Source organism: Entelurus aequoreus, linkage group LG01, assembly GCF_033978785.1.
Source record: "Entelurus aequoreus isolate RoL-2023_Sb linkage group LG01, RoL_Eaeq_v1.1, whole genome shotgun sequence".
Lineage (NCBI taxonomy): Eukaryota > Metazoa > Chordata > Actinopteri > Syngnathiformes > Syngnathidae > Entelurus > Entelurus aequoreus.
In genome coordinates, this window is record NC_084731.1 from 71,494,959 (window position 1) to 71,510,464 (window position 15,506).

Consider the following 15,506-nt stretch of genomic DNA (forward strand, 5'->3'; position numbering starts at 1 on the left):
CGGTACGTGTTATGCTAGCTCCTAGCTCCTCTGCTAGCTCCTAGCTCCATAGAACACGCCAATACAATTCAAACACATGATCAACACACACAATCACTCAGCCCAAAAGACCGTTCACCTAACCCAAGGTTCATAAAGCTTATATATTTTTAAAAAGTTACGTACATACGCAAAAAAAAGCCAAAGCTGCATACTCACAGTAGCACGTCTGCGTCTTTGTCATCCAAATCAAAGTAATCCTGGTAAGAGTCTGTGTTGTCCCAGTTCTCTACAGGCGTCTGTGTATCCAAATCAAAAGTCCTCCTGGTTAGAGTCTCTGTTATCCGAGTTCTTCCATCTTGACTGCATCTTTCGGGAATGTAAACAAAGAAGCGCCGGCTGTGTACTGTTGTGGCTGACTACGTTCGAAAAATACGTCCATTTCGCACCGACAACTTTCTTCTTTGCTATCTCGGCTTCCTTCTCCATAATGCAATGAACATGATTGAAACAGATTCACGAACACAGATGTCCAGAATACTGTGGAATTATGAAATGAAAACAGAGCTTTTTCGTATCGGCTTCAATGTGGAAGGCATACCCGTGTTCGCCGGGCTACGTCACACGCATACGTCATCCTCAGAGGCGTTTCGAACCGGAAGTTTAGCGGCAAATTTAAAATGTCACTTTATAAGTTAACCCGGCCGTATTGGCATGTGTTATAATGTTAAGATTTCATCATTGATATATAAACTATCAGACTGCGTGGTCGGTAGTAGTGGGTTTCAGTAGGCCTTTAACTCTACATGCCCCTAAAGCTGACCAACACGCCGGACTGTAGTCAGCTGGAGGCGTGTCTTAATGAAATTAAACAATGGATGTCCGCTAACTTTTTGCAACTCAACGCTAAGAAAACGGAAATGCTGATTATCGGTCCTGCTAGACACCAGCATCTATTTAATAATACCACCTTAACATTTGACAACCAAACAATTAAACAAGGAGACTCGGTAAAGAATCTGGGTATTATCTTCGACCCAATTCTCTCGTTTGAGTCACACATTAAGAGTGTTACTAAAACGGCCTTCTTTCATCTCCGTAATATCGCTAAAATTCGTTCCATCTTGTCCACTAGCGACGCTGAGATCATTATTCATGCGTTCGTTACGTCTCGTCTCGATTACTGTAACGTATTATTTTCGGGCCTCCCTATGTCTAGCATTAAAAGATTACAGTTGGTACAAAATGCGGCTGCAAGGCTTTTGACAAAAACAAGAAAGTTTGATCATATTACGCCTATACTTGCTCACCTGCACTGGCTTCCTGTGCACTTAAGATGCGACTTTAAGGTTTTACTACTTACGTATAAAATACTACACGGTTTAGCTCCAGCCTATCTCGCCGATTGTATTGTACCATATGTCCCGGCAAGAAATCTGCGTTCAAAGAACTCCGGCTTATTAGTGATTCCCAGAGCCAAAAAAAAGTCTGCGGGCTTTAGAGCGTTTTCTATTCGGGCTCCAGTACTCTGGAATGCCCTCCCGGTAACAGTTAGAGATGCTACCTCAGTAGAAGCATTTAAGTCTCATCTTAAAACTCATTTGTATAATCTAGCCTTTAAATAGACCCCCCCTTTTTAGACCAGTTGATCTGCCGTTTCTTTTCTTCTCTCCTCTTCTCCCCTGTCCCGTGCGAGGGGGAGTTGCATAGGTCCGGTGGCCATGGATGAAGTGCTGGCTGTCCAGAGCCGGGACCCCGGGTGGACCACTAGCCTGTGCATCGGTTGGGGACATCTCTGCGCTGCTGACCCGTCTCCGCTCGGGATGGTTTCCTGTTGGCCCCGCTGTGGACTGGACTCCCGCTGATGTGTTGGATCCACTGTGGACTGGACTTTCACAATGTTATGTCAGACCCACTCGACATCCGTTGCTTTCGGTCTCCCCTAGAGGGGGGGCGTTACCCACATATGCGGTCCTCTCCAAGGTTTCTCATAGTCATTCACCGACGTCCCACTGGGGTGAGTTTTTCCTTGCCCGTATGTGGGCTCTGTACCGAGGATGTCGTTGTGGCTTGTACAGCCCTTTGAGACACTTGTGATTTAGGGCTATATAAATAAACATTGATTGATTGATTGATGTATATATATCATGTTATTATGAATGTTACTACATGACATATATACTTACATCATGTATATATATCATGTTATTATGAATGTTACTACATTACATATATACTTACATCATGTATATATTACATGTTATTATGAATGTTACTACATGACATATATACTTACATCATGTATATATTACATGTTATTATGAATGTTACTACATTACATATATACTTACATCATGTATATATTACATGTTATTATGAATGTTACTACATTACATATATACTTACATCATGTATATATTAAATGTTACTATGAATGTTACTACATGACATATATACTTACATCATGTATATATTACATGTTATTATGAATGTTACTACATGACATATATACTTACATCATGTATATATTACTTATTATGAATGTTACTACATTACATATATACTTACATCATGTATATATTACATGTTATTATGAATGTTACTACATTACATATATACTTACATCATGTATATATTACATGTTATTATGAATGTTACTACATGACATATATACTTAATGTACATCATGTATATATTACATGTTATTATGAATGTTATTACATGACATATATACTTACATCATGTATATATTTCATGTTATTATGAATGTTACTACATTACATCTATACTTACATCATGTATGTATTACATGTTATTATGAATGTTACTACATTACATATATACTTACATCATGTATATATTACATGTTATTATAAATGTTACTACATTACATATATACTTACAGTATGATGAAAATATGTAAATACTACATGTTGTTATGAATGTTGCTACAATACATATATACTTACAGTATGATGAAAATATGTAAATATTACATGTTATGAATATTACTACAATACATATATACTTACAGTATGATGAAAATATGTAAATATGACATGTTATTATGAATGTTACTCAATACTACATATATACTTAGAGCAGGGGTCACCAACCTTTTTGAAACCAAGAGCTACTTCTTGGGTACTGATTAATGCGAAGGGCTACCAGTTTTATACACACTTAAATAAATTGCCAGAAATAGCAAATTTGCTCAATTTACCTTTAACTCTGTTATTATTAATAATTAATGATATTTATCATTGTGGAAACACTGATCATCTTAATGATTTCTCACATTAAATATATATAGAAACAAATAAATATCAATATGCAACACTTTATTTTTATATTTTCTCTAAGTGCACATTTTTCAAATTGAACATTTTCAAATGATCACTTCTAAGACAGTCTTGTGAAATCACAATATTCCATTTTAACTAGCGAGCCACTAACATTTTTTAAACAAATCATGAATTACTTTGCACCATGTTTGTACAAATAACTCATGTAAAATAAAATAAAAATTTAAAAAAAATAATTTATGGAACATCATTAGTAATTTTGCCTGATTAAGATTAATTTTAGAATTTTGATGACATGTTTTAAATAGGTTAATATCCAATCTGCACTTTGTTACAATATATAACAAATTGGACCAAGCTATATTTCTAACAAAGACAAATCATTATTTCTTCTAGATTTTCCAGAAATTTTTTTTAAAAGAAATTCAAAAGACTTTGAAATAAGATTTTAATTTGATTCTACAGATTTTCTAGATTTGCCAGAATATTTTTTTTGAATTTTAATCATAATAAGTTTGAAGAAATATTTCACAAATATTCTTCGTCGAAAAAACAGAAGCTAAAATGAAGAATTAAATTACAATTTATTTATTATTCTTTAAAAAATAAATTTACTTGAACATTGATTTAAATTGTCAGGAAAGAAGAGGAAGGAATTTAAAAGGTAAAAAGGTATATGTGTTTAAAAATCCTAAAATCATTTTTAAGGTTGTATTTTTTCTCTAAAACTGTCTTTCTGAAAGTTATAAGAAGCAAAGTAAAAAAATTAATGAATTTATTTAAACAGGTGAAGACCAAGTCTTTAAAATAATTTCTTGGATTTTCAAATTCTATTTGAGTTTTGTCTCTCTTAGAATGAAAAATGTCGAGCAAAGCGAGACCAGCTTGCTAGTTGTGGGGAGGCGGGGCCGGCGGACCGACGGCGCCCGTTCCAAGATGGCGGCAAGGAGGCGTGGACGAGCGAGCGGCAAGGCGGGGTGCGCTGGGAGCGACGCCCCCATCAGCACAAGGTGCGTGAAGCGCGCAGCTGTGGACAGTGCAATCATCCTCTCGGACCGTATAAAAGGGCGAGAGACGTGAACATCAAGAAAGGAGACGGAGAAAGACGGCGGACAGGAGGAAACCATCCTCTGCTGCCACGCAAACGACGGCGATGTGCTGCTGAAAAGCAGACGGCGGACGGGAGGAAACCATTCGTGTGCTCACGTGAGAAAAAAGGCAGCTGCTGAAAAGCACGCAAAAGACTTTGATTGAAATAATAAAGAAGTCTAAACCGTCTCACGACAATGTCTTCCCTGGATGGTCCTGAGAACCTGCACGACAGTTAGGACTGTCACACTAGTAAATAAATACAATTTAAAAAATAGAGGCAGCTCACTGGTAAGTGCTGCTATTTGAGCTATTTTTAGAACATGCCAGCGGGCGACTCATCTTGTCCTTACGGGCGACCTGGTGCCCGCGGGCACCGCGTTGGTGACTCCTGACTTAGAGTGTATATAAAACCTTGAAGGAGGTTTTTGGATGTTTTTAGAACACTATAGGCGGAATAGAGCGACTCCTATTTACCTCCTTTGTTAGCTGACTTTTGCTAGCTTTTATTTACGATTTAGAATGCATTAAAAAATGTGTGTTCTTGTCTCTCATAAGGATCGTGAATGAAAGACACAATTTGAAAAAAAAAGAGCAGTTCCCCTTTAAGGTGGAGGTAAATCATGCCTAATATGGACACTAATGTCGCCCCCTTGTGGTTAATAATTGTAACACAATGTGTGACTCTGCATGTGGTGCCGACACTGCTTATTTTATTTTTGTAAGTTATTGTGTTTTTTGTTTAATCCTGGCAGGTCCGTTACCCGTAGCAACAAGCGCTACAGGTCTGGAGACCGCAATGCAAGTCGGCCTCTCTTAAACGCAGGTCAAAGTCCAAATCCCGCTCGCACAGATCCGGTTCTACATCTCCGGAGCGCAAGTCCAAGTCCCGCTCAAAGAGTCGTTCCAAGGTCCAAGGTCGAGCTAGACTCTCGCAGAAGGTCCAAGGAGAAGCAGCTCGCTCTCCCCTGTGGAGAATGGTGAGGGGGAGCGGGTCCAGGTCCAGAGAGAAGCCCTCTGTGTCCGGCTCCAGGTCCAGATCTGCTTCTCAGGATTGGCACACCTGATCTTCCATCCTTAAAGCCTTAAGCAACACTTCCTGTCCTTAAATCCTTCTCAGTTCATTTTAAAATGTGCATTTTAATTATTTTTTTGTAACATGTTGGATTAAAGATTGAAATGAAGTCCTGCGTGGTGTATAAATCAGAAGAGAAGAGAAATGTTCTGTGCGTTCTGTTGGACCTCATGCGGAATGCTGCTGTCCGCGCATGCGCACGGCGAGGCGGCCGCAGGAGCGCAGAGCTGGTAAGACCAACATTTACACTTCTTTTTTTGTGTTTGTTTTAAAGCTCGACCACACGCGAAATGACTCAACGTGTATATTCATGTGCGCTCATGCCACAAGCTGGCGCCGTGTCGAAAAGACAAATGTGTCATATCTTCGTCTTTATGATGTTAGCATCATTCCGCTTTTTCACAGAAAATGGCAGCGCTTTTAATTGTCATAATTGCTCGACTTACTTTCTAATAACCTCGTTCTGCTTCGCCTCATGACGAGATAGTAATATTATTATTTTTCCGCAAAATACCATTCGAATAAGCGGTTGTATTGTTTTCATTTTTGTGCCGCTTTGAAGATTTTCCCTCTTAGTTTTTATCCTTAATGTCGCCATTTTAAATGAAGTGTCTCTTATTGTGTCACCTTTGACACATTCAAGTCTTTTAAATGGCTTAAAAGTCACAATGTAAATAAATACTGAATGTGTATGCACATTATTTATATATTTGTGTGACATTGTATGGTCAATGACATGATTATTGGGATAATATGACAGCATTTAGCAGCTCATATGTCAAATGTTCAAGTGCTCTGACCCTTACAAGCCACTGTACTTCCGGGTTGGCATTTATAAGCTAATATGTCAAATGTTCAATTGCTCGGACCCTTGCAGGCCACCGTACTTCCGGGTTGGCGCTATTGCCAAAGAAGTTAACAAGAAAGTGTTTTGTTTTGACCTCTTGTAAATATACGTTAGCTATTTTGTGTTAATCCAATCCACTCTATTTATATAGCACATTTAAACAACAAATATGTTTCCAAAGTGCTGCACAAAAATATTAGCGCCACCAATGACTGAATAAAAACTAAATAAATAAATATAATTAAAAACGATTTTAAAGGTTAAAACCATTTAAAACAATAAATAACATTTAAAAACACAACTCACATAGTGTTAGAAATGTTTTTATCATAATGCTAAAACTTAATTTTCATTAAATGATATGCTTCTTTCCTTTTAATATCATGCCTTTATTCTTATAAAATGTTGTTCTTTTAAAAATACTTTTAAGTTTTTGTGTTTTTCCCCCACAAAATAAATACTTAATTGTCATTAAATTATATGCATTTTTTTCTTAATATTCCACCTTTATTTTTGCAAAATGATGTCAATATTTATTTACTGTTTAGGATGTTCTGTGCTATTTTTTTAATGTTGAAAGTAGTAAAAATCATGTGCTGATAATAATACACACTTTTCTCCTTGTAATATAACACATTTATTCTCATAACACTGTGGTGGTTTTCATAATCCTATAAATGTATTCTCATTAAATTATGTGTTTTTCCCTCCAAATATCACAACTTTGTTCTCATTAACTGTTGTGTTTTTATCATAACATTTTATTCTCATAACATATTTTTCCATAATACTATGACTTTATTCACATCCAATCCAATCCACTCTATTCATATAGCACATTGAAACAACAAAAATGTTTCCAAAGTGCTGCACAAAAAAATATTAAAAACAAGATTCAAATACTATCCTTAGCGCTACCAATGACTGAATAAAAACAAAATAAATAAATATAATTAAAAACGATTTTAAAGGGTAAAAACAATTAAAACAATTAAAGCTGCAAGCAGCGTTGGTCGGGTCCGCATTTTGGCAGGTGCTAGTCCTCGGTGTCCCAATACTTTTGTCCAGTGGTAGTCCTGAGTGAGACCTACATAGAGGTTTTTGTTTCGTGTCTCTACGATATTCGTACTGGGAGTTAGAGGAAGCTGTGTCTGAGTTCACATTGTCATTATAGGGTATTGTGTGTAGAATTTTGAGGACAAAAAAGAAATAATTGCTATTTACGTTGTCATTATAGGCACCGGAGCAGCATCAGTGCAGTGGGTCTTTGAAGGCTCGTAAAATCAAAACGGTAGCACGAATCAAAACACTTTTGTCAACTTTTAATCAGAAGGGTTCAATCTCTCTCCTGTAGCAGTTTGAAGCCGAAACGACAAACGCGCTCAGAGGTGATAACGTTTGATGTTTGGTGACCGGTTGTAACAAAAATTTAGTTTTGAAGGAGAAATATCAAACTTCCTGTTGATTTTTGCTGAAGGATGTCAATATATGAAATGTAGGTCTAGGTGAGACCTACATAGAGGTATTTGTTTCATGTCTCTAAGACTACCGGAAGTTACAAGCAGTTTTGTCTGAGTTTTCCTCTGAGGAGCAGTTTTTTCTCTGTTTTATTCAAAAATTGCGGTAGAGCGCAATTTTGAGTTTTGGGGTTCGGTTTTTTTTTTAGATCGCAATTTCTACCAGTCCCGATGTGTGTGAGAATTTTGGTGAGTTTTGAAGTATTTTAAGGGGGTCAAATTAGAGGTCAAAGAGGCAAAAATGAGTGTTTTTAGTCATTTTTTGTGTTGAAGGGGAAATTGCCAACTTCCTGTTGGTTTTTGCCCAAGGATGTGAAATTATAAATTGTAGGTCTAAGTGAGACCTATATACAGGTTTTTGTTTCATGTCTCTACGACCTTCCTAGTGGGAGTTACAGGCAGTTTGTTTTTGTTTTTTTCCTAGGGGGCGCTAGAGCGCAATTTTGATTTTTGGGGTTTGGTTTTTTGACTAAAGTGTGCTGTACCACTTTTTGTATGTGTGTGTAAAATTTGGTGAGTTTTGAAGCATGTTAAGGGGGGCAAAGTAGTGCGCAAAGCTGCGGAATAATAAAGAAAGAATAATAATAATAATAACAATGAAACCTTACAATTTCAATAGGGTCCTTTGTCCCTGTACAAAGGACTCCCTGTGGGAGTCCTTTATACAGGGTACATGCGAACCCTAATAAATAACATTTAAAAACACAGAGAATCACACAACTCACGTAGTGTTAAAAATTTTTGTTTTTATCATAATGCTAAAACTTAATTTTCATTAAATGATATGCTTTTTTCCTTTGAGTATCATGCCTTCATACTTATAAAATGTTGTTCTTTTAAAAATACTTTAAGTTTTTGTGTTTTTTCCCCCACAAAATAAATACTTCATTGTCATTAAATTATATGCATTTTTTCTTAAAGGCCTACTGAAATGAATTTTTTTTATTTAAACGGGAATAGCAGATCCATTCTATGTGTCATACTTGATCATTTCGCGATATTGCCATATTTTTGCTGAAAGGATTTAGTATAGAACAACGACGATAAAGATCGCAACTTTTGGTATCTGATAAAAACAACCCTTGCCCCTACCGGAAGTAGCGTGACGTCACAAGACAAAGGATTCCTCACAATTCCGCTTTGTTTACAATGGAGCGAGAGACATTCGGACCGAGAAAGCGACGATTACCCCATTAATTTGAGCGAAGATGAAAGATTGGTGGATGAAGAACTTTAGAGTGAAGTGAAGTGAAGTGAATTACATTTATATAGCGCTTTTTCTCAAGTGACTCAAAGCGCTTTACATTGTGAAACCCAATATCTAAGTTACATTTAAACCAGTGTGGGTGGCACTGGGAGCAGGTGGGTAAAGTGGCTTGCCCAAGGACACGACGGCAGTGACTAGGATGGCGGAAGCGGGGATCGAACCTGCAACCCTCAAGTTGCTGGCACGGCCGCTCTACCAACCGAGCTATACCGCCCCGTCCGTGAAGGACTACAGTGTAGTGCGGGGTGTATATTTTTTCGCTCTGACCGTAACTTAGGTACAAGCTGGCTCATTGGATTCCACACTCTCTCCTTTTTCTATTGTGGATCACGGATTTGTATTTTAAAGAGAGTCGAGAACGCGAAATGGACATTCACAGTGACTGAACATGTAAATACACGGTTAATAATTTTCAGCTTTGCGAAGCTAAAGAAAATAGAAGCTAACTTAGCTACAGAGCTAACGTGATAGCAGGCTCAAATGCAGATAGAAACAAAATTTTAAAAAACCCTGACTGGAAGGATAGACAGAAGATCAACAATACTACTAAACCATGAACATGTAAATACACGATTAATAATTTTCAGCTGGGCGAAGCTAAAAAAAATAGAAGCTAACTTAGCTACGGAGCTAACGTGATAGCATCAGTCTCAAATGCAGATAGAAACTAAATTTAAAAAAACCCTGACTGGAAGGATAGACAGAAGATCAACAATACTATTAAACCATGAACATGTAAATACACGGTTAATCATTTTCAGCTTGGCGAAGCTAAAAAAAATAGAAGCTAACTTAGCTACGGAGCTAACGTGATAGCATCAGTCTCAAATGCAGATAGAAACTAAATTTAAAAAAACCCTGACTGGAAGGATAGACAGAAGATCAACAATACTATTAAACCATGAACATGTAAATACACGGTTAATAATTTTCAGCTTGGCGAAGCTAAAAAAGATAAAAGCTAACTTAGCTACGGAGCTAACGTGATAGCATCAGTCTCAAATGCAGATAGAAACTAAATTTAAAAAAACCCTGACTGGAAGGATAGACAGAAGATCAACAATACTATTAAACCATGAACATGTAAATACACGGTTAATAATTTTCAGCTTGGCGAAGCTAAAAAAATAGAAGCTAACTTAGCTACGGAGCTAACGTGATAGCATCAGTCTCAAATGCAGATAGAAACTAAATTTTAAAAAACCCTGACTGGAAGGATAGACAGAAGATCAACAATACTATTAAACCATGAACATGTAAATACACGGTTAATAATTTTCAGCTTGGCGAAGCTAAAAAAAATAGAAGCTAACTTAGATGCGGCGGCGGGCGTTGTACGCTTTTGACGACACCCCGGCCGCCATCAGAGTCGGCAAGAAACATATATTTCCCCAAAGTTACGTACGTGACATGCACATATCGACACGCATGTACGGGCAAGCGATCAAATGTTTGGAAGCCAAAGCTGTACTCACCGTAGTGCGTCTGCTATCCTGCTCAAAACACAACACAACCTCCTGGTGTTGGTGTTGCTACAGCCAGCCGCTAATACACCGATCGCACCTACAACTTTCTTATTTGCAGTCTCCATTGTCCATTAAACAAATTGCAAAAGATTCACCAACACAGATGTCCAGAATACTGTGGAATTTTGTCGAAGAAAACAGAGGTATTTGAATTGGGTCCAAACACTTCCCTTGACCTCGTGACGTCACGCGCATACGTCATCATACCGCGATGTTTTCAAGCGGAAGTTTCCCGGGAAATTTAAAATTGCACTTTATAAGTTAACCCGGCCGTATTGGCATGTGTTGCAATGTTAAGATTTCATCATTGATATATAAACTATCAGACTGCGTGGTCGGTAGTAGTGGGTTTCAGTAGGCCTTTAATATTCCACCTTTATTTTTGCAAACAGATACTATTTATTTACTGTTTAGATGTTCTGTGAGCTATTTTTCTTGTTACTTTTGACAAGAATGTTGAAAATAGTAAAAATCATGTGATGATAATACACCCTTTTCTCCTTGTAATATACACATTTATTCTCATAACACTGTGGTGGTTTTTATAATCCTATAAATGTATTCTCATTAAATGATGTGTTTTTCCCTCCAAATATCACACCTTTGTTCTCATTAACTATTGTGTTTTTATCATAACATGTTGTTTTTCCATAATACTATGACTTTTAGTAAAAATCCAATCCAATCCACTCTATTTATATAGCACATTGAAACAACAATAATGTTTCCAAACTGCTGCACAAAAATATTAGAAACAAGATTCAAATACTATCCTCAGCGCCACCAATGACGGAATAAAAACAAAATAAATACATATAATTAAAAACGATTTTAAAGGGTAAAACCAATTAAAACAATAAATTACATTTAAAAACACAGAGGACCACACAACTCACATAGTGTTAAAAATGTTTGTTTTTATCATAATGCTATACTTCATTTTCATTAAATTATATGCTTTTTTCCTTTTAATATCAGGCCTTTATTCTTATAAAATGTTGTTGTTTTAAAACTACTTTAAGTTTTTGTTTTGTTTTTCCCCACAAAATAAATACTTCATTGTCATTAAATTATATGCATTTTTTTCTTAATATTCCACCTTTATTTTTGCAAAATGATACTATTTATTTACTGTTAAGATGTTCTGTGTGCTATTTTTCTTGTTACTTTTGACAATAATGTTGAAAATAGTACAAATCATGTGATTATAATACACCCTTTTCTCCTTGTAATATAACACATTTATTCTCATAACACTGTGGTGGTTTTCATAATCCTATAAATATATTCTCATTCAATTATGTGTTTTTCCCTCCAAATATCACACCTTTGTTCTCATTAACGGTTGTGTTTTTATCATAACATTTTATTCTCATAACATGTTGTTTTTCATAATACTATGACTTTATTCACATCCAATCCAATCCACTTTATTTATGTAGCACATTGAAATAACAAAAATGTTTCCATAGTAGTCCTGAGTTCAATCCTGGGCTTGGGATCTTTCTGTGTGGAGTTTGCATGTTCTCCCCGTGACTGCGTGGGTTCCCTCCGGGTACTCCGGCTTCCTCCCACCGCCAAAAACATGCACCTAGGGATAGGTTGATTGGCAACACTAAATTGGCCCTAATGTGTGAATGTTGTCTGTCTATCTGTGTTGGCCCTGCGAGGAGGTGGCGACTTGTCCAGGGTGTACCCCGCCTTCCGCGCGAATGCAGCTGAGATAGGCTTCAGCACCCCCCGCGACCCCAAAAGGGACAAGCGGCAGAAAATGGATGGATGAATGGTTTCCAAAGTGCTGCACAAAAATATTAAAGACAAGATTCAAATACTATCCTTAGCGCCACCAATGACTGAATAAAAACAAAATAAATCAATATAAAAACAATATAAAAATAAATATAATTAAAAACTATTTAAAGGGTAAAACCAATTAAAACAATAAATACAATTTAAAAACACAGAGGACCACACAACTCACATAGTGTTAAAAATGTGTGTTTTTATCATAAGTCTAAAACTTAATTTTCATTAAATGATATGCTTTTTTCCTTTTAATGTCATGCCTTTATTCTTATAAAATGTTGTTCTTTTAAAAATACTTTTAAGTTTTTGTGTTTTTTCCCCCACAAAAGAAATACTTCATTGTCATTAAATTATATGCATTTTTTCTTAATATTCCACCTTTATTTTAAATGATGTTAATATTTATTTACTGATAAGATGTTCTGTGTGCTATTTTTCTTGTTACTTTTGACAATAATGTTGAAAATAGTAAAAATCATGTGATGATAATACACCCTTTTCTCCTTATAATATAACACATTTATTCTCATAACACTGTGGTGGTTTTCATAATCCTATAAATGTATTCTCATTAAATTATGTGTTTTTCCCTCCAAATATCACACCTTTGTTCTCATTAACTGTTGTGTTTTTATCATAACATTTTGTTCTCATAACATGTTGCATTTCCATAATACTATGACTTTATTCACATCCAATCCAATCCACTCTATTTATATAGTACATTGAAACAAAAAAAAGGTGCACAAAAATATTAAAAACAAGATTCAAATACTATCCTTAGCGCCACCAATGACTGAATAAAAACAAAATGAATAAGTATAAAAACAATATAAAAATAAATATGATTAAAAACGATTTTAAAGGGTAAAACTAATTAAAACAATAAATAGAAATACAAATGTAAAAACACAGAGGACCACACAACTCACATAGTGTTAAAAGCCAGAGAATAAAAGTGGGTCTTAAGACGAGACGACTTAAAACACTCCACTGTGGGAGCAGTTGGAACATGGATTATTTTTTAATATTTTTAATTTTTTAAGACTTGCAAACACAAAAATTTGTTTTTTACTCAATATGACAGTAATGTTCTTAAAATCCTGAGATAATGCGAAAAAAGCAATAAAAACGTAACTCCTAAACCAAACATGCAAAATGTCTAATAATGCCTGGAAAAATGTATCTTAGTGAGTTTTACTAGAAACAAATATTTTGTAAGGCTTGCAAATACAAAAATTTGTTTTTAGTCAATATGACAGTATAACTGTCACACTCAATATGACAGTTATTTAAACATAACTCCAAAACCAAACATTCAAAATGTCTAATAAGGCCTGAAATAATGTATCTGTGAGTTTTACTAGAAACTTGAGCTTTTGTAAGGTTTTCAAATACAAAAATTAGTTTTTTACTCAATATAACAGTAATGTTCTTAGAATCCTGAGATAATGCGAAAAAAGCAATAAAAACTTATTCAAACATATCTCCTAAACCAAACATGCAAAATGTCTAATAATGCCTGGAATAATGTATCTTTGTGAGTTTTACTAGAAAAAAATATTTTGTAAGGTTTGCAAAGACAAACATTACAAAATATTGTAATTTTTTTACTCAACATGACAGTATAACTGTCATACTAAATATGAAAGTTATATAAACATAACTCCAAAACCAAACATGCAATACTGTATGTCTAAAAATGCCTGTATTAAAGGCCTACTGAAACCCACTACTACCGACCACGCAGTCTGATAGTTTATATATCAATGATGAAATCTTAACATTGCAACACATGCCAATACGGCCGGGTTAGATTACTAAAGTGCAATTTTAAATTTCGTGCGAAATATCCTGCTGAAAACATCTCGGTATGATGACGCCTGCGCGTGACATCAGGGATTGTAGAGGACATTTTGGGACAGCATTGTGGCCAGCTATTAAGTCCTCTGTTTTCATCGCAAAATTCCACAGTATTCTGGACATCTGTGTTGGTGAATCTTTTGCAATTTGTTCAATGAACAATGGAGACAGCAAAGAAGAAAGCTGTAGGTGGGAAGCGGTGTATTTCGGCCGGCTGCAGCAACACAAACACAGCCGATGTTTCATTGTTTACATTCCCGAAAGATGACAGTCAAGCTTTACCATTGGCCGGTGGAGAACTGGGACAACAGAGACTCTTACCAGGAGGACTTTGAGTTGGATACGCGGTACCGTGAGTACGCAGCTGCGGCTTCCAAACATTTGATCGCTTGCCCGTACGTGCGTGCCGCTATGTGCATGTCACGTACGTAACTTTGGGGAAATATATGTGCTGTATGAACTTTGGGGAGGTGAACGGTACTTTGGGCTGTGGGATTGAGTGTGTTGTGCGGGTGTTTGATTTGTATTGGCGGGTTTATATGGACGGGAGTGGGGAGGTGTTTGTTATGCGGGATTAATTTGTGGCATATTAAATATAAGCCTGGTTGTGTTGTGGCTAATAGAGTATATATATGTCTTGTGTTTATTTACTGTTTTAGTCATTCCCAGCTGAATATCAGGTCCCACCCGCCTCTCACAGCATCTTCCCTATCTGAATCGCTTCCACTGCCCTCTAGTCCTTCACTCTCACTTTCCTCATCCACAAATCTTTCATCCTCGCTCAAATTAATGGGGAAATCGTCGCTTTCTCGGTCCGAATCGCTCTCGCTGCTGGTGGCCATGATTGTAAACAATGTGCAGATGTGAGGAGCTCCACAACCGGTGACGTCACGCGCATATCGTCTGCTACTTCTGGTACAGGCAAGGCTTTTTTATCAGCGACCAAAAGTTGCGAACTTTATCGTCAATGTTCTCTACTAAATCCTTTCAGCAAAAATATGGCAATATCGCGAAATGATCAAGTATGACACATAGAATGGACGTGCTATCCCCGTTTAAATAAGAAAATCGCATTTCAGTAGGCCTTTAACGTATCTATGTGAGTTTTACTCGAATCAGGTGTTTTTTGTAAGGTTTGCAAATACAAAAATTAGTTTTTATTCAATATGACAGTTATTTAAACATAACTCTTAAACCAAACATGCAAAATGTCTAATAACGCCTGAAATGAT

General features: G+C 36.2%; 1 protein-coding gene across 7 annotated transcripts in view; it reads left to right on the top strand.

The window, feature by feature from the left end:
• The first annotated feature begins 5,650 nt into the window (after window positions 1-5,650).
• l3mbtl1 (L3MBTL histone methyl-lysine binding protein 1) overlaps window positions 5,651-15,506 on the top strand; it is an 84,125-nt gene continuing 74,269 nt past the window's right edge. For all 7 annotated transcript variants that reach the window (XR_009827151.1, XR_009827150.1, XM_062057554.1 and 4 more), the window contains exon 1: window positions 5,651-5,678. The gene's annotated coding sequence lies outside the window, so the exon portion shown is untranslated. The remainder of the gene's footprint in view (window positions 5,679-15,506) is intronic.